The sequence below is a fragment of the Equus przewalskii genome, chromosome 13 (assembly GCF_037783145.1).
Source record: "Equus przewalskii isolate Varuska chromosome 13, EquPr2, whole genome shotgun sequence".
Classification (NCBI taxonomy): domain Eukaryota; kingdom Metazoa; phylum Chordata; class Mammalia; order Perissodactyla; family Equidae; genus Equus; species Equus przewalskii.
In genome coordinates this window covers 25,192,085-25,213,914 of record NC_091843.1, presented here as the reverse complement: position 1 = coordinate 25,213,914, position 21,830 = coordinate 25,192,085, and the positions used below count along the sequence as shown (strand labels likewise).

At 43.1% G+C, this 21,830-nt stretch overlaps 1 pseudogene; it reads right to left on the bottom strand.

Annotated features, from left to right (window-relative positions):
- The window catches only part of LOC103553366 (cytochrome c oxidase assembly factor 5 pseudogene), a 175,049-nt pseudogene extending 162,079 nt beyond the window's left edge, over nucleotides 1-12,970 (bottom strand).
- Between the last annotated feature and the right edge of the window lie 8,860 nt (nucleotides 12,971-21,830).

Genomic DNA, 21,830 nt, shown 5'->3' with positions numbered 1-21,830 from the left:
AGTGCACCAGGACATTCCAGGCACACAAGTAGGTCTTCAATAAATGGCTGTCACCTCTCCTTAAGCATGTCATATAGAACCTATCAGCCTATCTCTTTGGAGTATTTATTTCATTAATGCTGTGATATCACAAGAGGAAGAAACTTCTCTTTAGGCAGCTAAATTTCTCAAGAGCAAACTGCAGACTGTTAAAAATGCTCAACACGACTGGGCAAAAGGGCATTTCAACAAACAGTTCTGCAACCCAGTCTGGCAGATTCTTGACATTGGCATGAGCTTGGCTCTACAATTTCCCCTTCTGACTCTTGACCTATAGAAAAGAAAACCTATAGAGACATCTAAATCTAGCTTTATATTATGTACTGTAGATGGCAATCTCACTTTCTAGATAGAGTATATATTCAGATGTCTTTCAGTTACAAGTGATAGAAACGGAATGCAGTAGGGTTAATTGAGACAGGGAACTTTTCAACACATGTAAGTTAGAAAGGGGAGGTGATCAATTCATGTAACTGGAAAAACTGAGGATTTCTGGCTTTAGGCATGGGTAAATCCAGGTGTTAAATGATATTATGAGGACCGAGAAGTAATGCAAATGTAATCTTACCTATGATCATCCAAGCAGAATAAAAAATACTGCAGTAGACATGTGACATATTGGAGTGTTAGTAACTCTTCTGTGATCATCCACTGTGTGGCCATCATCATTCCTAATGGATGGTGTTGACTGGACACTCACCATGTCAAGAGCTAGTGCAATGGATATGATTTTAGGTGGTTTATACTGTGAAAGAAAAGTTGAAAATCTAAAACCTCATAGAAACATCAGAGTGCCAAGGTGAGTCCCATGTTTATAAGAACCATGAAATGCTATGGTGTTAGAACTGAAAATGCCAAAGAGAATCAAACTTTCCCCTTGATTTTATAGGAGATAAAATGGGCACTCAGAGAAGTTAAGTAACTTTCCCAAAATTGTACAAAAATTCAGGGGTATATCTCATGTTATAGCTCAGATTTCTTGGATCCCAGATGAGAATACTTTTTCTTCTATACTTTGCTGCACTTCTGGGTGGCTTAGCCTCCAGCTACTAAATCTGACTGTCCCTTGCCTTTAACCTACATGCATCTACTGAGGATTTAACTCCTCTGAAACTCCCTAGCATGTCCCCAAGTGGACCTCTGCCCTGGGATAAAGGCCAGTTAAGACACAAGGAGTCAGCTAAGTGGACAATGCCGATAGGACAGAGCCAGGCAGAGGAAGAGCGGGCAGGGCACAAGGCGCTCTCCAAGGTTCTGAGACTTCCATCTCCTGTAACTAGAGGCCGGGTGAACTGGTTTGCTGAGATGGTTCTGGCTTATGTGTATTGTGCTTGCTTAAGTATTAATCCTCCTGTTTGCACTCTCAAAAGTGTCCCCTACTAAATGATAACCCTATTACAAGCCCATATACTGCGACTCTGCACATCTGGACCCCAGTTCCACTTTGTGAAACTCTTCGTAGTCCAGGCTCCCAGATGTTTTCCTCTGTCTTCTTTTTGACCTCTGGCATCAGGATTTGGAGGCTTATCTTTTAGAGATCACCTTGTCCATTCTTCTCAATTATGACTCAGGGAACAAAAGCTCAGAGACACTGAGTGACTTGCTCAAGATCACCAGTAATAAAGGACAGAGCTTCAATCACTCATTCAGTAACCTTCCCACTAGATCCTGCTACCTATGTTTGTACCTTGAACCTTGATGACTTCTTCTGTCTAATCTTGGGCCTGCCTCACATTTTTCTCTTTTCTTGGTAGTGCCTGAAAAGGACTATCTGACTATGTGTCCACTGCAGCCCTGGGTCATCATTGTAATTCTTAGATCTCTGGATCTGTAGTTATCTGCTCACACATGGCTGCTATTTTGGAAGCAATGCAATAGACTCAGATGTTCCAGTAAGTAACATAGTGGCAAGCATGTGCCTGCAATTTATAGCTGAGTCACACCATATGTGTGGTTAAGTTCTAAAGTCAACATATAAGTAGAAAATTCTGTGTAATAAAAATTACCCTGGAAAACACTTTAAATTGTCTATAAAGTTCAAAATCATTTCATCTCTTCCTAAGTCTGATACAGCCAGTTTGTCCTTGAGCATTGGAACAGATGGCTACTTCTTTGGTTGAGCCCCACATGAAATGGTTGCCTTGTGTTTAGAAACCAATTAATACCAAAATAATACTGTGTCTGCAAGCAAAACAATCACAGTCATCTTGCTAAGATGACCATGCTCAGAGAGGGACGCAGGGACAGACACTGCCTCAGGGACCAGCAGGTTAGTGTCTCTCACCTCATGCTCATGCAGGGGCACACTGTTGTTGGGTGGGGTGGTAGGGACACCTCTCAGCTATTCAAATTCTCTCTTCTTTCTCTGTCGAATACATGCCAACGAATTAATGTATATTAAATATGTATACTGCATAAATCTACTGTGCAAGATAAGTCATAAGGAAAATCTAAGCCATCTAGGGGCCCACAGCTCTTTTGATGGTTGAGGTTAATGCCCGAGAAGATACCCACCACCCTTAAGGAATTCTTCCTCAGAACTATGTGTACAGTACAGCTCTCTGCACTCTTCCTCTCGTGTCTGTTTAGCTTATCTTTCTCAGTGCACTGTAAGCCCCTTGTGCCTGGAATCCTGTCCAAAGCCTCTCTCTTCCCTCCATACGTGTGTCATAAAGCTGAGCACACGATGGACCAAATACTTACACTGTGGGAGCCTTACAAAAAGTGAGGCAACTGTGGGCTTTGGATTCAGGAAGCCCTCCAGTTTTTTCTAGCAGTACTATTAACTCTCTAAGATTTTGTTTCTTCCGTCGAATAGATTAGAGAACAATACCTAGTTTTTTTGTTTAAGAGCCACAGTTGGTGTTCTTTAAATGCAAAGATCCTTATTTATTTGTTTATTTTAAAGATCAGCACCTGAGCTAACATCTGTGGCCAATCTTCCTTTTTTTTCTTCTTCTTCTTCTCCCCAAAGCCCCCAAATACACAGTTGTATATTCTAGTTGTAGGTCCTTCAGGTTGTGCTATGTGGGATGCCACCTCAGCATGGCTTGATGAGCAGTGCTAGGTCCACACCCAGGATCCGAACGAGTGAAACCCCGGGCCACCAAAGCAGAGCATGCGAACCCAACCACTCAGCCATGGGGCCGGCCCCAACACCTAGTTTTGAAGTTTTGTGAGCACCTAGTCATGCTGTATGAGGATACACAGGGACAGTGCTCAGTAAGTGGTGGAGTTCAATAATTGGTGGACACTCAAATTAATATCGCTAACTATTTTGGAAGAACTGTGGTCTCTCTTAGACTTTTTTTTAATAATTTGGACTAGAATTCCAGGGCTTTGGGATTCTGGTCCTCTTTTTGTCGCTTATTCCCATTATTAACTAAAACCTCACTAACTAGCTTAGGCCCCTCAGCAAAGTCATTGGACTTCTCGGAGCCTCTGTTTCATTACTTGTCAAGAAGTGCTGATAATTCTTCCTCTTTCTATTGGCCAGGATTTTTGTTAGAAAATTTCTCATATGAGGAAACATACATGAAAGTGCTTTACGAATGTGAAGGTGTGGGCCCACAGAAAGGTCTGGGTTTGAGGTCCAGCACCCTGACCAGCCAGCAAAGTGACCTCCAGCAAGTGAGCCTCTTTAACCCCACCCCCTACTTCCTGACCCCTCTGGTTATTTTGAAACACAAAAGAGGTGACGAATGTGAAAGTAGGTAGTAACCTCTAAAATATTATACGCAAGTAAGGAATAATTATGTCATTATTAATAAAAACATTAAATGCTCTAAAATACCAGGGACATTAGTAACATCATCTCTCAAAGGAAAAATGACATCGTGAAGCTCACTGAACTGTTCAAAGATCCATTTGGACTAATTTCATCCTGGGATGGGAGAGCGATTTAGGAAGATCTCACTTTGGCTCCATCCGGTCTCCCTGGGCTAGGAGTGATGTTTTCATTTTTGTTTGGTTTTGTTTTCCAAGGAGTCGGCAGCGGCTCTAATTAATGCCATCAAAAGCATGACATTTAATTAACTAAATCACATGTTGAGCCTAATGATAACATATTTTAGCACCCGGCGGGCGGCGATGGTCTCTCGGGCCATTTCTAAGGGAACCTGTGATTTGATAAAGAGAAACCCTTCTCAACAAAATCAGAGATCCTGTGAGAGTAGCCAGAGAGGGCTCAGCAAGATTGTGGGCCAGCACATTCTCTTATCTCCTGGACCCTGCTTGGAGAGACCCAGGAACAAAGAGGAGGAATGGGGGCAGCTAAACAGCCTCTTCATCTTTTAAAAAGGTTTGTTGGAAATCCAGAGGCCCATAAGAATGAACTCAGTTTCTAAATTGCCTAGCCCATGCCTTGATTCGTTCCAATTCCCACTTTCAAACGGAGCAGAGAAAACAAAGCAGGACAGACAAGGACCTCGCAGGGGGCTGTCTGAAGCCAGAATGCCCAGTTAACTGTCCCTCCAAGCAACCAAGCATGTGGGCGTGGGTGCCCTCTGCTGGACGCTGCAGAATCTACAAAGACGCATATCTGGGCGCGCACCCAGGGGGCAAGGGCCTTGCAGTCCGAGTTGAATCTTCACAGTAGCATTCCCAGTGTTTTGTCGGTCACAGCAGCGCCCACTATGTTGTCCCAAAGAAACTGAAGTTTAGATCACTCTGTGCCTGGGTTTACTCACATCTCTCTCCTGTGCCACCCTATTTCCTTGGCATTCACTCAGACGTTCACTTTAAGTTCCACCATGCAGTTCTTTTTTCTGTGGCTCTTTTGTAGTAAATCTGGATGAAATGACTTGTATATGGCATTACAAACGACATCAAACTGGGTCATCTAATTTAAATACTCATTTAGAGAAGAGACAAACAGAGGCTTGGAGGAGTGAAGGGACCTGTCCAAATGACCCAGCACGTCAGTGACGAGACGGCCTGACTCCCATCCCGTCCCCTTCCCCTTGATATGCTGTCTCCCATCCCATCCCCTTCCCCTTGATATGCTGTCTCCCATCCCATCCCCTTCCCCTTGATATGCTGTCTCCCATCCCATCCCCTTCCCCTTGATATGCTGTCTCCCATCCCATCCCCTTCTCCTTGATATGCTGTCTCACTCTCCAGACCCCAAGGTGTGATGGGTGACCCAGATTTCCCCTTGCTTGCAACCTCAGTGGAAGACAGCACATCCTAGTGGTGAAGGCACAGGCTCTGGAGACAGAGGTCCTGGGTTCAAATCCTTCACCTTGTGTTCACTGTGTGACATTGGGCGGATTACTTGACCTCTTTGGGTCTCAGTGTTCTAATCTAACAGGGTGTTTGTGAGGGTTAAATAATTTAAAGCAGGTAACACAATCAGTATAGGGCTTGGCATCTAGAAGTTGCTCAATAAATGATATTTATCATTACTTCTACTAGGATCACATGGTAGTATTGGTTGAAGACATTATCAATGGTTTTATAATAGAACTAGTAGAACAGGCACCAGGGAATTGCCTAAGTTATTTTTTGCATTAACAATGAAAGCCTGCCTCCCTCCAAATGGAGCGGCATTCTAGGCAGAGTGACCTAACTGGAGGTGGGAGAGTTTAGGAAAAATATTTGTGTGACTGATGTTCCTTGAAGGAAAAATATAGTTGAGGATGAGACAGGAAAGGCAGGTAGGTACTAAAAGATAGACGGCCTCTGATGCCGGGAGCCTGGCTTTATTCTGTATGCAGTGGGAGTCATGGCTGATTCTTGAGTAGGGCAGTTTTTCATTTCTCTTGTAGAACTTGTTTTTCCTGCTCCTATGATGTGAGGGCTGTCAAGAGTCTGAATGATGGCTGCCCCATCACGTGTGCACGTGCACACATGCACATGAACACACCCGCCTTGGAGTATTCAGTATTCCAATCACCTTGAGGTTGTCGCCAAGGAAGCTGGTGTCGCTTGCAGCCACATCAGAATGAAGAACGAGCTTGGCTGTCACGGTCAGCCGATGGCGGGGGCTTGTCGCTTCTAGATTGAGTGCCTGTTCCCTGGCATGGAAATCTCTGGTGTGGGTGCAGAGAAGCTGAGGATACTGGCAGAGGGAAAGGCATGGGGGCAAGAGGCTGCTTGCACACAGAGAGGAAAGAGAGAGCCCTTCCTGCAACGGCTGTAGGGTTTGTCCACTGGAAAGGGGCAGTCAGTCATTTTAGTGAGGGCTGCCTCCGCCTCCTCAGGGTGCACTTCGCCTCCTGTTGCTGGCTCCAGATGACTGAAGTCTGTGCCTCTCCTTCTCCTGCTTGGCCCTTCATTTCCTGGGTCTTGCCAATTCTTATTTGTTGGGGTGAGCAGGGGATGTGGAGGAGAGAAAGGAAGCAGGAGAATTCTGAAGGATGTTGCAAATGGAAGCTCAGTGGAATTTGGTCTTTGGCGGATGCAGCCCTCGGAGCCCCCATCAGGGACTCAATAGCATGGAGCTGGGCATGTCCCTGGTGACCCTAGTGGTTAAAGGTGGCAGACTGGCAGGCCTGCAGGCTACTGTGGGCGGATTTGGTTTGGCACTAGAATTTTTTTTTTTTTCAATATTAGGATGAGATGGCAAGATTTTAAAAGTGGATTTTTTTCATATTAAAATATGGATTTCTGGCTTCTCTTTTAAATCAGATCATTTGATGACACTGGTCTGCATTCACCCTTGGCAGCAGTCTGCAAGTAGTAGATAGACTCTGCCTTACTTTAAAGAGGGCAAAAATCCTCTAGTTCCCCACCGTCCTCCTTAGCACCTTGACCCATTATCTTGACCAGCCTCGCCCTGTCAGCGTAAGTTTGTGGCCCTGATCTGGGCTGACCTCTTCATTTTAAAAGAAGAGGACTGAGTTTCAGACAGGGTCTGTGATTTATCCAAAGTCACACAGCCTCCCCCGTGGACAGAGAAGGCTCTATTTTAAGTGATGTGATTTGAAGGGTAGTAGAAAAGACTTACCCTTTTTCCTACTTGCCAGTGAAAAATTGATCTCCTACCCATGCCGTCTGCTCCATAACAGTCTGAAATTATCCAAGAAAGAGAAATACTTGGCCATATTACATTTCTGGCCTCCTTAAAATTATACCCTGTATCTTTTGCTGCATCTCGTTACTCTCACAGTCGACCTCACTCGGCCCCTCAGGCTGGTGTAGGCTGGATGGTGTCACCATGGGGAACTGAGTAGTGGAGTCAGTGGCCTAGAATCCTCAGCTCTAGGTCAAGCTCACAAGGCCTGAGCTGGAGTGTCCTCATCTGGTGAAGGGAGATCATAACCTCAGGTGGTTGTCGTGAAAATGAAAAGAAATAAAGTGTAGAAAGTGCTTAGCATAGTAGTAGTCACACTGGCAAAAAATAGTAACTCTGCCTTAGCAGTTAGTGCTCTAGAGAGACTCAGCTGAAGGTGCCCGGAGATCATACTGTCCAACTGGCTCACTTTTATGGTTAAAGCCACAGCACGTGTTTGTGGTAAAAATCAGAGTAGAGAACGTAGCGCCTTTCTCCCTATCACCACATCCCTCTCAGCCTCATTTCCCTAGAGGGAACCACTGTTAAGTTTCTCGTGTATCCTTCCAGAAAAATTTATTTGCATATACATCATAAATATCTTGCACAATTTTGACACAAATGTAACCAGACTGCTCATGCTGTTCTGATGCTCGCATTTTTATTTAACAGTATGTAGTCGATCTCTTTTCATGTCAGCACATATGATCTCCTTTTTCCTTTTCAATGGCTGCTTACTTCACAGGAAGATTATGCGATAGCTCACTGGCCACCAAACTCCTTCGGTAACGAGACAGTGTCTTAGACTTTGTGGGTCAAAGGGTCTCTGTGCTATCTCCCTCTCCCGGTCCTCCTCGATCTTTTCACGATGCTTTAAAAAGACCATGCTTAGCTCAGAAGTCACACACAAACAGGCTGTGGGCCAGATTGGTCTATGGCTGTAGCTCATTTATTTGGTCCCTTTGGTGGCCAGTTGGGTTGCTACTGTAAATAATGCTGCAACGGACATCTCTGTGCTGCATCTTTTAGTATTTGTTGAGTTTATCTGGAGGATGAATTCACAGGAGTATAATCATGGGGACATATTTTTAAGTCATGATAGATATCATCCCAGTCTCCTCGTTTTATAGATAGTTCAAGAGATCCAGTAAAAAGAAGAGTCCAGAGTCCCCCAGCAAGTCAGTGGCAGGAGCAAGACTAGAAATTCCTTTCCCAGAGCTTAATCAGAGCTCTTTCCTCTGTAGTGCAGAGGCCTGTGTCTGGCTGAGGTCTCACATGGAACTTGTTTTGGGACATGTGGTTGGAAAGACCCAAGTTCCTTCAAGCCACAGAGCAGCTTGCAGAAACCAGGAGCCTGAACGCTCTCAGATCTCTTTTCCTTTCTGCCTCTTATTTCTGCTTCTTGTAGTCACTCTCATTCCTGCTGTAGACCAACTATTTTTTTATGACGAGGGGCTGTCTGTGATGACTGCCAGCAGCTCCAGGGTCAGTTTGTAGCATCCACATGGCCGGCAAGGAAAGAAGCACATATCACAACAGAGGATTTTGGCAGCAATTAACAGAAAACCTAGACACAAAATAATTTAAATAGAAAGGGAATTTATTATTCCTCATAACTGGAAGTCCAAGAGGTGGGGCAGGCTCTAGTCAACATATAGTTAGTGGCTTGATGAGTCCTCATGGACCCTAGGTCTTTCCATTTCCTGTTTTTATTCTCAGTGTTGGCTTCATCCTTAAACTGTTAGTAGGATGGTTGAATGAGTTCCCAGTGTCACATGCAGACCCAACAGTCTGTGGAGAGAGGAAACTTTCCTAGACATCCCTCCAACACATGTCCCTTCCATAGCCAGAATTGGGTCACATGCCAGTTATTGACTCAATTACTTATAAGATGGATGACATTACCATCATTGGCTTAGAAAAATGATCTGGGGTTGAGCAGATATTGGAACATCTACCACCCTATCTATTATAGAGTGCCTATCTCTCAAGTCAGGTATAGAACATTATAGAGAAGGATTTGGGTTGGTTTGTCTTGGGTCACATGTCCACCTCTTGGATCAATCCCTGTAGTAAATAAGATGGGGCATTGTAGCTGCCAAGCTTAGATGAGGTAGCTACTCCTTGACCAATTGCTATGGTTTAAGAATGGTGCAAGTTTTGAGAATGGAGGAAGGATGATGAGAATCTGCTTTCCCAAAAGAAAGTCATCCCCCTTTGCATCCGCTATGCTCTTCAGAAGATCCTAGGTCTTAGGAGGCAGCCTAAGGAGGGGAGGAGCACTAGAATTTGAGTCAGACTTCTTGGATGGACATTGGAACTCTTCTGCCCACTGGGCTCGATTCACTCTTTCCGTGCTTGAGGCTGTCCAATGGGGACCATCACGCCCTGGCAGTCTATCTCACAGGTGCCTTCTGAGGATCAATGAGAACATGGTGAACACAAAGCAAGGGAGCCTTCAGACGTTATACCCTAAGTGAGGGATCCTGGCTGGTCCATGGCGTCCTCAGGCAGCAGGAAGGGCTCTTTCTCTCTCGGCTCTGTGTACTTATAATCCAATGTTGTGGGATAGGAGCAGACCTGAAAGAGGCGGGCAGGAGGGGACAAGGGATGGCAGAGGCACAGATGCAGAGATGGAACTTCAGAGTGAGGCTTCCCCGATTCCCTGTTGCCCCTGCTTGCCTCTCCAGGGGCCCTGCAGAGCTGCTCCTGCCGTATTTCTCTGCTTTTTCTCCTTCTGAAAGCTTTACTCTATTTGGGTACCCAAGTGACTAGACTGCCAGTTCCCAACAGATTGCTCTCTTGTCCTTCCTTTTTAATGATTTCTTTGTTAGCACTGAAAAGATTTATTAAACCAAACCAAGCTTTTGACCTTCTGGCTTTCTGCTAATAATTTTTTTTAAGCTGAAAAGGTTTCTTCTCTTTTGAATCTTTGAAATGTATTTGGAATGTAACTGGAGAGTTCAAGCAGTTTCATTGTGCATTCGTCTCATTCATTCATTCACACCATTCATTCATTCAACAAGTATTTATTGATGATGTGTGCTAGGCTTTAGACATACAAGAAGGAGAAAACAGACATGGTTCCTAACACATGGAGCTTAGGTTCTAGTGCTGTTAGTGAGCAGAAGGCCACCGCTGTCCTCTTCTTCCTGCCGGAGCACTCGTTGCCTTACCTGGGGACCTGGTCATGCCATTTGGAGCTAGTCTTTTAAAAGAGGCTGGTGAGAAAATATTAAGGACTAAGAAAACAACTTAGGGAAATATGGTCCAATATTCCTTTCCCACAAAAGTTTCATGGAAAATGGCAGCAATCCTAACTCGACCACTTGTTAGCTGTGTTACCCTGAGTAAGACACTTACCCTCCCTTGGTCTCAGTTTATCCATCTGCAAAATGGAGACAACAGGACTATCTCACAAGGTCACTGTGAAGATTAAATTAGATCATCTGAGGGAAGTTATGCACCGTGTAGGTAAGGGCATGGGTACTGGGGTCAGATGGCCTCGTTCACATCCTGGCTCTGTCTCTCTCTAGCAATGTGACCCAGAGCAATTTAATTTACTTCCCTGTGTCTCAGTTTCCTGATCTGTAAAATGGGAATCATGATCTTTTCTACCTCATAAGATTGTTCTAAGGATTAAGCAAGTCTCGTTAAGTCTTCAGTCCAGGCATGGCATCTAGCAGTGCTCAATAAAACTTATTATCATATCTACCTAGAAGTGTTTTTCCCCCCAATAAGACTGTTTATAAATTGTAAATTATTTTAATGGCATCTATTTACTTTTCTCTTTAGAAGAGGAGCATCAGTAGAAGGTTGTTACTCATAACTGGCCTTTTAAAACCCTACCTCAGAACACAGAGGCGCTGTCACTCTGTGCTTATCATTCATTGGGCATGTTAGAATGGAGCCTGCAGTTCTCACACTGAGCTGTGACCAGTGCAGACAGAGACACATGATCGATGCTAGGCAGAACAAGACACAGGAAATGGCTCTCAAAGACCTTCCTTGAAGAGAAGTTCATGCATGTATGACTATAAACAGCGGTATCAGGCACATTGGAGTTGCCCAGTGGAGGATAACAGAGGGCTTCTGAGACAGGAAAGAAACCCATCATGTCATTTCATTCTTAGCAATATTAACTGGTCATGTGACTTGGGGAAAATCGCTAGACCTCTCTGTGCTCCTGATTGTGTTTAAAAAAAAAAGTGAGAGAGTATCTATCGTATTTTATTAGAGATCCCAAATTGGTACACATAAATGGGTTTTATTTGGTCCATAGAGGTTTTAAAATTTTGAATTAGTTGTCAACGCTTAAAATTTTGGAGATTTTATAGAAAACTCTAGATATTATCCACTTCTTTTGGAAAATCAGAACAGCTGGCAATAGGTAGATGGAGTTGAGTAACAACTTCCTACCTTTAGGTGAGGTATGTGTTTTCCAGGGCCCTCAATCCCAATAGACTTGTTTCCCCCCACCTACTTGGTTCATTTAGGTTTGCTCCTGGATCTGGTCAGCACTGGAGCTTGTGAGATCTTGAACAGGTGATCTCCTTAGCATCTTTCTTTTCTCTCATGAGATTATTAAGTAGAGCAAGGGCTACCACATCCTTTTAACTGAAGAGGAAATAGTGAGAGTCAGAGAGATTGCAATTTGAACACACAAAGAAATGGAGAGCATTGGTGGGACGTGAAAGCAGATCTCAACTCCTGGTTCATTACTTTCCTCTCTGGTGTTTTTGCCCTTCCTCCTGGACCTAGGGCATTCTATTGACTCTGATGGTGATGATGATAATAATAATAATAGCTATTGTTTAGTGAGTACTTAGTATGCCTTAGTTGCGATCTATCACTGAATTATTTTTAGCTATTTGTATTAATATTCCCACTTTGTAGAATAGGAGATAGAGTTTCAAAGAAGCCATGTGATTTGCCTGTGGCTGCACATTTATTAAGTAGTGAAGCCAAGACTTGAACTCGGGTCTATCTGACACCAAATTCCCTGTCCTTAACTTTAAGAGTCACACAATTGCAAAGACAGAGCCAACCACTTGTCCTGTTAAATAACATTGATATGTGAATTTTAGAGGGATTAAGTTTTCACCCCAAATGGATGCTCATTTTGCATGCTTGAAGCGTGAAAGCCCTCTGGGTACACAAATCATCAAATGTGACCCTCTTAGCAATACACTCCCAGGGAGGAGGAATGAGAACCCTCAAGAAAGGTCAGAGGGTATTATTGTTATGAAAAAGGAGGCTCCAGCTGTCAGGCTGGATATGGCAATGTAGTAATATCACTCCCAATGTCAGGGAGAGGTGAAGGAATAGCCTGGCTGAGTGTCATTCACAGAGTCCTGAGGCTGTGCTCCTGGCACAGTTTGACTCAGCGATCTCTCATGAGATTGGACCAGCCTGGCTTGTCATACCCTCCCCCATTTAGAGGATCTTAGGTTGGAAGACACTATAGAGGTCATCTGGACCCATTTTTATACTGGGGTGGGGTCTTTTATATAAAACCCCAACAAGCAGTTTCTACCCTCGGCTTGAAGATTTCTGATGATGACAAATAGTACTCTATAAAACAGTCACTTTCATATTTGTTAAAAATTTCTTTTTATCAGGTTCCAGTCTGCATACATGTTTGATGTACTCTTCATTGTTCTGTCCAGTGGAGCACTGTCTCTTCTCTGCTGTATACATCAACCCTTCAAGTGTATTTCCATATTGGTGGAAATATGTTTCCACCAGGTTGTCACTCCACATTTGCCTCAATTGTCCCACATAGAAGAGTTCCCAGACTCCTTACACCTGTGCTGGTTTTTCTCCATTTACTCTTCCTCTTTGTTTCCATTTCTCCTGTTTTTGTCCTGTGTCCTGCCTTGGGAGATTGACCCCTCTGGGCTGCTTCACCTGGGCTCCTTTGCTGACTTGCGCCATATTGGGTTAGGTCAATGGGAGGAGAGGAGGGTGATTGGAAGGTGGGAGGAGAGAGAGGATGGGGTACTTTCCCCCACTCTTTCCCTGCTGCAGCATGACTCTTTGGTTTGACTGCATCCCTCTGTCTCTGTAGCTCCTGCTGGTGGTCCCTCCTGCATGGATCCCGCTCTCACTGGAGTCTGATAACACTACTCCCCACCATTGCCCTTTCAGCCTTAGGGAGTTCATGGCCTTCCCCTGTTGCTAGTCACCAAGTGCCTCAACATCCCTCATCTGTCACTTAACTCCACTTGTGCTCTATCAGTAGTCCCTTCCACAAAGTATCCATTGTAGTGAATCCTATTTCCTGCTGTGACCCTGAACTGATGCACCATCTTGTTGCCCACTGCTACATTTGCTCTTGTGCTTTCTATATTTTTGGTTGTTGATTTCTCAAATGATCAGGCCTGGTACAATTGCCAAGATCATTGTATGTGCTGTAAGCCACTGGCACATAATGTTGCCATCCTGAGTTTGTGGTTAACTAAAATTGTTAGGTCTTTTTTATGGAATCAAGTGTCAAGCCCATGTTTGGAGCCAGGTTACCCAGGTTCAAATCCTGGCTCTATCTTAAATAATATGTATGAGCAAGTTACCTTTCTCTCTGTTCCTCAATTTTCTCCTCCATCAGATGGGATGATAACAGGATTCATTTCAAAAGAATTATGAAGATTAAGTGATTTAATACAAAATAAGCACTTAGAACAGTGCCCGATGCCTGGTAAGCTTTCAATAAATGTTGTCTTCGTCCTCAAGATACTCATCTTTTACATTATAATCTCAATGAACGTTTAGATCCAAATGCAGAATGTTCATTAATCTAAATGAACATTTTCATCTAAACCCATTTTTACTTGTTTTTTCAATCTTCCTTTACCAATACGTAATTCTGAAAGCTGTAATTGAAATTTTGCTGTAATTTTGACATAGTCCTCTAAAACTTCATTGTAATTTTGTTGTAATTGTAATTTTGATATAGTCCTCTAAAACTTTGTTGCTCAAAGTATGGGCTACAGACCAACAGCATGAGCATCACCTGAGAGTCGGTTAGAAATTAGGAATCTCAGACCCCACTCTAGACTTACTGAACCAAACTCTGCCTGTTAACAAAGTCCCAGGTGATTTTCGTGTACATTAAAGTTGAGAAGCTGTCTTCTACCACATCTATGTATTCTGAATCACGGTTCTTGACTGAGATGGGGGATGTCTCCCGTCTCTGACAGGAAAGATACTCCATTCTCCTCTTTTAAGATCACCATATACACTGGTGCTGTAGCTCAACCAAGCTAGGCAATGCATCAAGGAATGAACCTGTCCTCGGAAGAAATTTGGAATCTTGTTATGACTGGTGGGATTTGCAGTCAGGTTGAGCAGGTTTTAAATTCTACTCTACTACCTTTGTAGTAGAGTAGGTTTGTGTGTGTGTGTGTGTGTGTTCACGTACACATATAAATACATCCACGACAAACATACTTACATGAAGGTTTGTTATGAGGATTAAGTGAGATAACCCTGTGAAGCATTTAGTGCATAATCTGGCACACAAAATATTGGCATCTTTTCTACCTTTTCGTCTTTTCAAATGATTCATGTCGAAAGAGTAACCCAATCCTTGAAGGAAAAATTCTGTTTGACATAACAGGAAAATTTGCTTCAAACAGATTGGGAAGATTGGGTTCATTTGAAACCTGCAACAAATGCCTCACAGTAACATCAGTGCTACTGCTCATTTCTCCGGCCATGTGTTTCTGAAAATAAGTTGTATTTGACTAGATAACTGTAAATGAAAGCATAGTGTAATTGAGAAGCAAAGGGAAGATTACTGGTATATAAATTTGAATTAAACACCATTGGCATATATTGTATCTACATAGGTATTTGTATTGTGGCTAAAGTCCAAAAGAGGATATTGTTGAGGTTGTTGATTAATCTTGGCACTAATTAAAATGCACCAATAATGGAGGAAGTGAGATGGCTTTCTATGATCAATAGTTGAAAAATGTTAATTTGGGCTCACCCTAAGGCAGCTCAGAGGACACTGGAAAGCTGGCCTTTCTTTTCCCCAGAAGTAGACTATCGGTTTAGAGCGTGGCTCTGAAGTCAGACTCTCTGGGGTCAAATGTCATCTCCTGCCACTTATTCCTGTGACTCTAGACAAGTTACTCCACGTTTCTCCAGACCTCAGTTTCCATAACTGCAAAATGTGGAAGATAATAATACTTGTATCTGAGGGATGCTTTCCTGAAGACAATGTATGCTTCAAAACTCATATTTCAAAATCAATTTTCCCATAGGAATGACAAAAGAAGGAGAGAGTATTTCTATATAATGATTTATAATAAAGAAATATACATTTGGTCCTCATCCTTGTTTCTGTAACAGAGCTCCTAAAACCCTTGGCATTTCTTAAGTGATGAGAGCAGACGTAGATGTCATTATGTTAATGAAGTGACTTTTGGAAGCACCTGAGGATAGAGGCTGGCTGCCAGCAGAGCTGACCTTGAGATTAGAGGGTTGAAACTTTCAGTCCCACCCCCCTGACCTCTGGGGACAGGAGAGGGGCTGGAGTTTGAATCAATCACCAGTGAATGGCCGAGGATTTAATCCATCGTGCCTATGTAATGAAGCCTCCATAAAGACCCAAAAGGACAAGGTTCAGAGAGCTTCCCGGTTGGTGAGCACCTGGAGATTTGGGGGAGAATGGCACGCTCAGAGAGAGCACGGAAGCTCCACACCCTTTCCCCACACCTTGCCCCATGCTTCTCTTCCATCTGGCTGTTCTTGAGTCATAGCCTTTTATAGTAAAACAGTGATCTAGTAGGTAAAATCTTTCTCTGAGTTCTGTAAGCTGCTCTAGCAAATTAATCAAACCTGATGAGGGGGTCTTGGGAACCTCTGATTTATAGCCAGTTGGTCAGAGTTATAGGTAACAACCTGGACTTGGTGACCAGCATCCTGACTTGGAGAGGGTTATTGGAACCTTCAACTTGTAGCCAGTCTGTCAGCAGCACAGGTAACAGGCTGGGCTTGAATGGGCGTTTGAAAGTGGGAGCGCAGTCTTGTAGGACTGAACCCTTAATGTGTGGAATCCAGTCCAATGCTATCTCCATGTAGACATGAGCTGAATTCTTGGACACCCTGCTGGTGTCCGAGAATTGTTGGTGTTGTGTGGGAAGCACCCCCAACACACATGTTGGAATTAGGTGCTTAGAACGCTGAAAGATTGTCTTTGAGCTAAATTGACACCATTATCATTTTAAGATTTAAGAAAGAGCATAAACATAATTTATAAACCCCTCAGTTCATAAACTTTAAAATTGTGTGATATTTGACCAAGGTGGGGAGGAGTGGAGATTGGCATTATATTACACTTTCTGTATACAGTGAAAGTTTATCCTTTTATCACAAAATTTGGCTGTCCTATACTGAGGGTTGTGAGAAGTAAATGAGATCATGCGTATGAAATACTTTTACATAGTGTCTTGCCCATAACATCAGTGACTACTTATTGACTGTTCGTTAAGTGCCAGGCACTAGGTGCTTCAGATATATCATCTCCGTTACTTTTCACAACAACCTAATAAGATGGGTGTATTAGTTATTTATTATTGTAAGAAATTTCCCCAAGACTTGGAAGCTTAAAACAACAACCTTTTATTATCTCTCACAGTTTCTGAAGTTTAGGAAGTTAGGAGGGCTTCGCTGGGAGACCCCAGCTCAGAGTCTCTCATAAGGTGTAAGCAAGCCCTTGGCCGGGGCTGTCATCATCTGAAGACTCAACTGAGGCTGGAGAATTTGCTTCCAAAGTTCCTTAGGTGATTTTTGGCAAGTCTCAGTCTTCACTGGCTATTGACAAGAAGCTTTAGTTTCTCCCCAGGTAGGCCTTTCCATACGGCTGCTCACAACATGGTGGTTGGCTTCTGCTAGAGCAAGAGATCTGAGAAAGAGGAGATGAAAGTGTCCAAGATGGAAGCCGCAGTCTTTTATAGCATAATCTTTGAAGTGACATCCCATCACTTCTGCTGTATGTTAGTGGTCATACAGAACGATGCTGGTACAATGTGTAAGGGGACTCTATGAGGGTATGAATACTAGGAGGCAGGTTGTCTTTGTCTGTTCGGGCTGCTATAATAAAAATACCATAGGCAGTGTGGCTTTCTTACAGTTCTGGAGGCTGGGAAGTCCAAGATCAAGGCACTGGCAGATTCAGTGTCTGGTGAGAACCCGCTTCCTGGTTCATAGATGGCCATTTTCTAGCCATGTCCTCACATGGCAGAAAGGCAAAGGAGCTTTCTAGGGACTCTTTTATAAAGGTACTAATCCCATTCATGGGGACTCTACTCTCATGACCTAGTCATCTCCCAAAGGCCCATCTCCTAATACTATCACATTGGGGATTAAGCCTCAACATGTGAATGTTAGGGGGATACAAACATTCAGTCCATAGCGCAGGTATTAGGGAGCCATCTTGGAGGATGGTTTCCATAGGTGGATACTATTATCCCCCTTTAAAAATGAAAAAACTGAGGCATAGAGCATTTATGAAAGTAATCCAAGGTTGGACATTAATAAGTTAAAAAAAAGCAACCAAGTTTCAAATTTAGGCAGTTTAGTGGCAGCTTCCACATTCTTACCACAGTACTATCCTATCTATGGAGTAAGTAGCTTACCAACATTAGCCATAATTGCTATATTACTCCTAAGAACTAGTCTGCAAATACGTGACTCTAGGCTTGGACTGTACTTTACATGACAGTAGTCCCCCCTTATCCACAGGGGATATGTTCCAAGACCCCCAGTGGATGCCTGAAACCACAGATAGTACTGAACCCTGTATATAGCATGTTTTTTCCTAACTAACAGGCTAATGGGTGAGTAGCATATACAATATGGATACACTGGACAAAGAAAAGATTCATGTCCAGGATAGAGTGGGATGGCACAAGATTTTATCACTCTACTCAGAACAGCATGCAATTTAAAATATATGAATTGTTTATTTCTGGAATTTTCCATTTCATATTTTAGGACCACAATTGACCATTGGTAACTGAAACTGCAGAAAGCAAAACTGTGCATAAGGGGGGACAATTGTACTACTGCTTAAAGACAAGAGTCCTGCAATGAGCTTCTTTCTTCCCTCAGCCTGTGGTCTGGGTATATATAGAGAAGCAGAAACAGGACTCTTGTCTGTGTGAAGCATACGGCCTTGCTGCGGTGACAAGAGCAGCAGAAATTTTTGCCCTCTGAACTTCTACAGCATTTGTTGCCTGTACAGTATTATTGTTATTGCTATTATCGACACTTTCTATGTGCTCCTATCCTGTCATTTACTTTTCCCACAAGTATTTTTGCCTCCAAACTAGATTGTAAACTCTTGGGTTGCCCTCTGTCCTGTAGTTCATTGAGTTCCATCTAATGTCAAGTAGAGTTATTTTTTACATAATGGAAATCCTCAACCAATGTTTACTAGGGAAGATTATGTAAAATTATTGGAGAACCCAAGGCAGTGTGTGATGAAATGGCAAAGCACATCGCAGAGACTATGATTGCCTTTTGATGTCAAAAAAGGGACAGCTTGGATTTTCTTCTTGAAATACATTCCTTTTTTTGATGCCCCAGCTCTGAGCTGTCTCTGAAGCATGTCTTTCTTTTATCTACAACATAACACACTCTTCTCTGAAAATATCCCAGCCCCTGACCCACTCATACCTCTCATTCCCACAATAGCTTTAGTATTCCTGAGTGCCTGTTCCATCCACGTAAAGGTCTTTGAAAGGGATTTCTCCTTCTTATGTTCCACAGGAGAACCTTCAAGTTTTGAAATCTGAAATATCATCAAAGCTCCTTTATCCATTACCTTCCCTTGAGGTAAATGGGCATCCATGTCAAGGAACAAAGGATGTTGATTCTATTTGCACATTTCACTACAGATTTAAAGACTATAATTTCTCTATCTCCCTCATTTCAATGTCAAATCACCCTCAATTTCTTCCTTCTCTGGTGTGCCTTTGCTTCAGCTTAGTGTTCCAAATTCTGACCATTGCTGCAAGGTCTTGGAAACCAATACAACTCATTTATTTGCTTTTCAGTCACTTCTTTTCCCTTGGCTCAGCCAAATTGCATTATTTCAATGGACGCTTTCATTTTTTCCCCCCTCTAATGCTTCCAGAGTGTCACCGCTCCCTATCAAATCACTCCTCAATGGTAAGTTTTTTTGTTTTGTATCTATTAGGATCTATTTTGTTTTGTACCTCTTAGGATCTATCTATATAGATCTACAATCTATATCTATTGTGTCTTAGGAAGCAGAGACTCCAACAAAGCCAGATGAACAAGGACTCTAGTGATGGTTCCTTGGTACGGCTTCCCTTTTCCCTTGTCTGTCCAATCTTAATTTATGATACTGGCATTTCAAGTGGAGGAATGATTTCTTTGAGTCTTTCCATCCCACTGTCTAAGTTCAGAGAATGCTGTACAACAAAGGTGGGTGGGAAATGATTGCATCCCAAAGCTCCTTGTTGCCCAAGCTGACAAGGGTGATTATTAGCACAACTTAAGGGACCTAGACCTTACCCTTTCTAAAATGCTCACTTTCAAAAAGGTGGTGGTGTAATAGGATGAACCCTATATTGAGAATCAGCCATCCTGGGCTCCATTCTGACTCAGCAAGCTGCGATGTTTTCTAGCTTCCTTTGTCTCATCTGTAAAATGGGCAGATTCATCTGCAGCATGAACAAATGCTCACATGAGCCATGACTAAATTCAAAGCATGGTATTAGGAGCTGTGATCTGGCCCCTGGTGTCCTCTCCAACCTCACATCCCTTGACTTCTCTCCTCGTACTCTCTGTTCCGTTTAGAATGTCAGTTCCCCCAAAACCACTGTCTTTCTTCCTGTCTCCAGGCTTTCATATTGCTTCTTACTAATTCTTCAGGTTTCCTAAGCCTAGATGTCAGTTGGCCCTGGAAGTCTTTCCTTACCCCTAAGTCTGGATTAGGGGTCCCTTCTATGGATACTCCATTACCTGTATTTGGGTCTTCACTTTGCATCACTTGCACTTTTTGTAAGCAGTTCTCTTGTCTCTCTCCGTTATTACACTGAGAGATTCTTGGAGTGGGACCAAGTCTTATTCACTCTAACGTTCCCAGACTTAACAACAACAATAATAATTACTAATATTTACAGATCATTTATTCTGTGCTGTTTTGTTAAGCATTTCATATCTATGATTTCAATTAGAACTCAACCCTTTGAAGCAGGAACTATTTTTACTTCATTTTACAGGTGGAGAGATTGAGGTTCAGAGAAGTTATATTGCTTGTCACAGATCACTCAGCTAGAAAGAGGTAGAGTGGGGATTCACATCCAACAGTCTGGCACCAGAGTCTCTGCAACATGGCTTAGATGTGATATGGTTAGATGCTGAATGAATGAATGTTTCAGTCATCCTCAGGGATGAAACAACAATGAATTCTGTGCTTAAGAAATGTATGATCTCATTGGGATATGAGACATGAACACACATAATCTCAGTGTCTTGAAATGGTCCTCTCATCCTTACAGCTTGCAGCCCAGCCTGGCATCTCTTGTTCTTGGTGTCTTGTCAGGAGTGATACTCCCCCGCCCCTCCCCCCAATGACTGCCCAGCTGTGTTGTCTGTGACTGTGTTCTGTTCTTCCCTGGGGGCTCAGAGGAGCAAGGCTGTCACAACCCAGGTTATCAGGAAACAGGGCTGATCAGACAGGGTAGAGGAGGAACTCGCGAGTACTAAGCATCTACTGGGCAAGTCGTCTTCTGTGTGCTCTCCTTTACTCTTTCTAGTGGCCCTTGGAGTAGTTGGTATTATCCAGATTTTAGAGACAAGAAACTTAAAGCTCTAAAAAAAACACAAAAACTAATGTCTAACATCTTATAGCTAATGAAGGGGAGGGTCTGGACTCCAATTTATGTTTCTCTAATTGCAAGGTAGATTTCTATGGGGGGGGGTGATAATGTAAGGGCAAGAAGAGACCATGACCTAATCCTCCCTTCCATCCCTGCTCTCACCATCTCCATTACCTGAAATCATCACCATTAATTACTATTTTGGATCTAGAGATGTCTTTTTTTTAAAAAAAGTTCTTTTTCTTTGAGTATGAAACTGAAAACCCAGCAGTTTGTCAGCAGAATCAGATTCTAATGAGAAGTGACTTGGGGCAGATGTGTAGATGTGAAAAGGACCTGCTTGGGTCTTTAGGGGAACTCCTGCAAAAATGAGGACAGGCATTCCGTCCCACTGTCTTCCAAACCTGTTTCATTGGTTTGGCTAATTCTCTGAGGTAAGATATCATACACACTGCTCTCTCAGCCCTTCCCCTCTCCAAGCCATGCTCTGTAACTCCCCTTCTACAGCCCCACTCCCAGATTTCCTCTGTGGATATCTAGTAGCCTGAATTTGACAAGGAAAACTTAACTGTATGAAGTTGGATATTGCTTAGAGGTCAGACTTGTGATCTGCTCTTTGACAAAATGCAGCCCCAAAGCAATCAGGTTCAACAAGAAAAGTCCTGAACCTTCAGGCTTCTGGATTCCTTTCCCTGTTCCATGGTAGGGAGGGGATAGGCAGGTGGAAAGGGAAAAAAAGACTGTTGTTCCCTGTCCCTGTTTGTTTTAATTACTACTGAAAAGTTACAACTGGAAGAAGTGATTTCCAGTTACCCAGCAATTAATTCATTTTCTGCCTCTCCAGCTAGCACCCATCCTGTAAGACTTGGATGAGTTTGATGGGCAGAGGGAATGCTTGGCCAGGACCAGCTGTGTGTGTTCAACATAATCCCCTT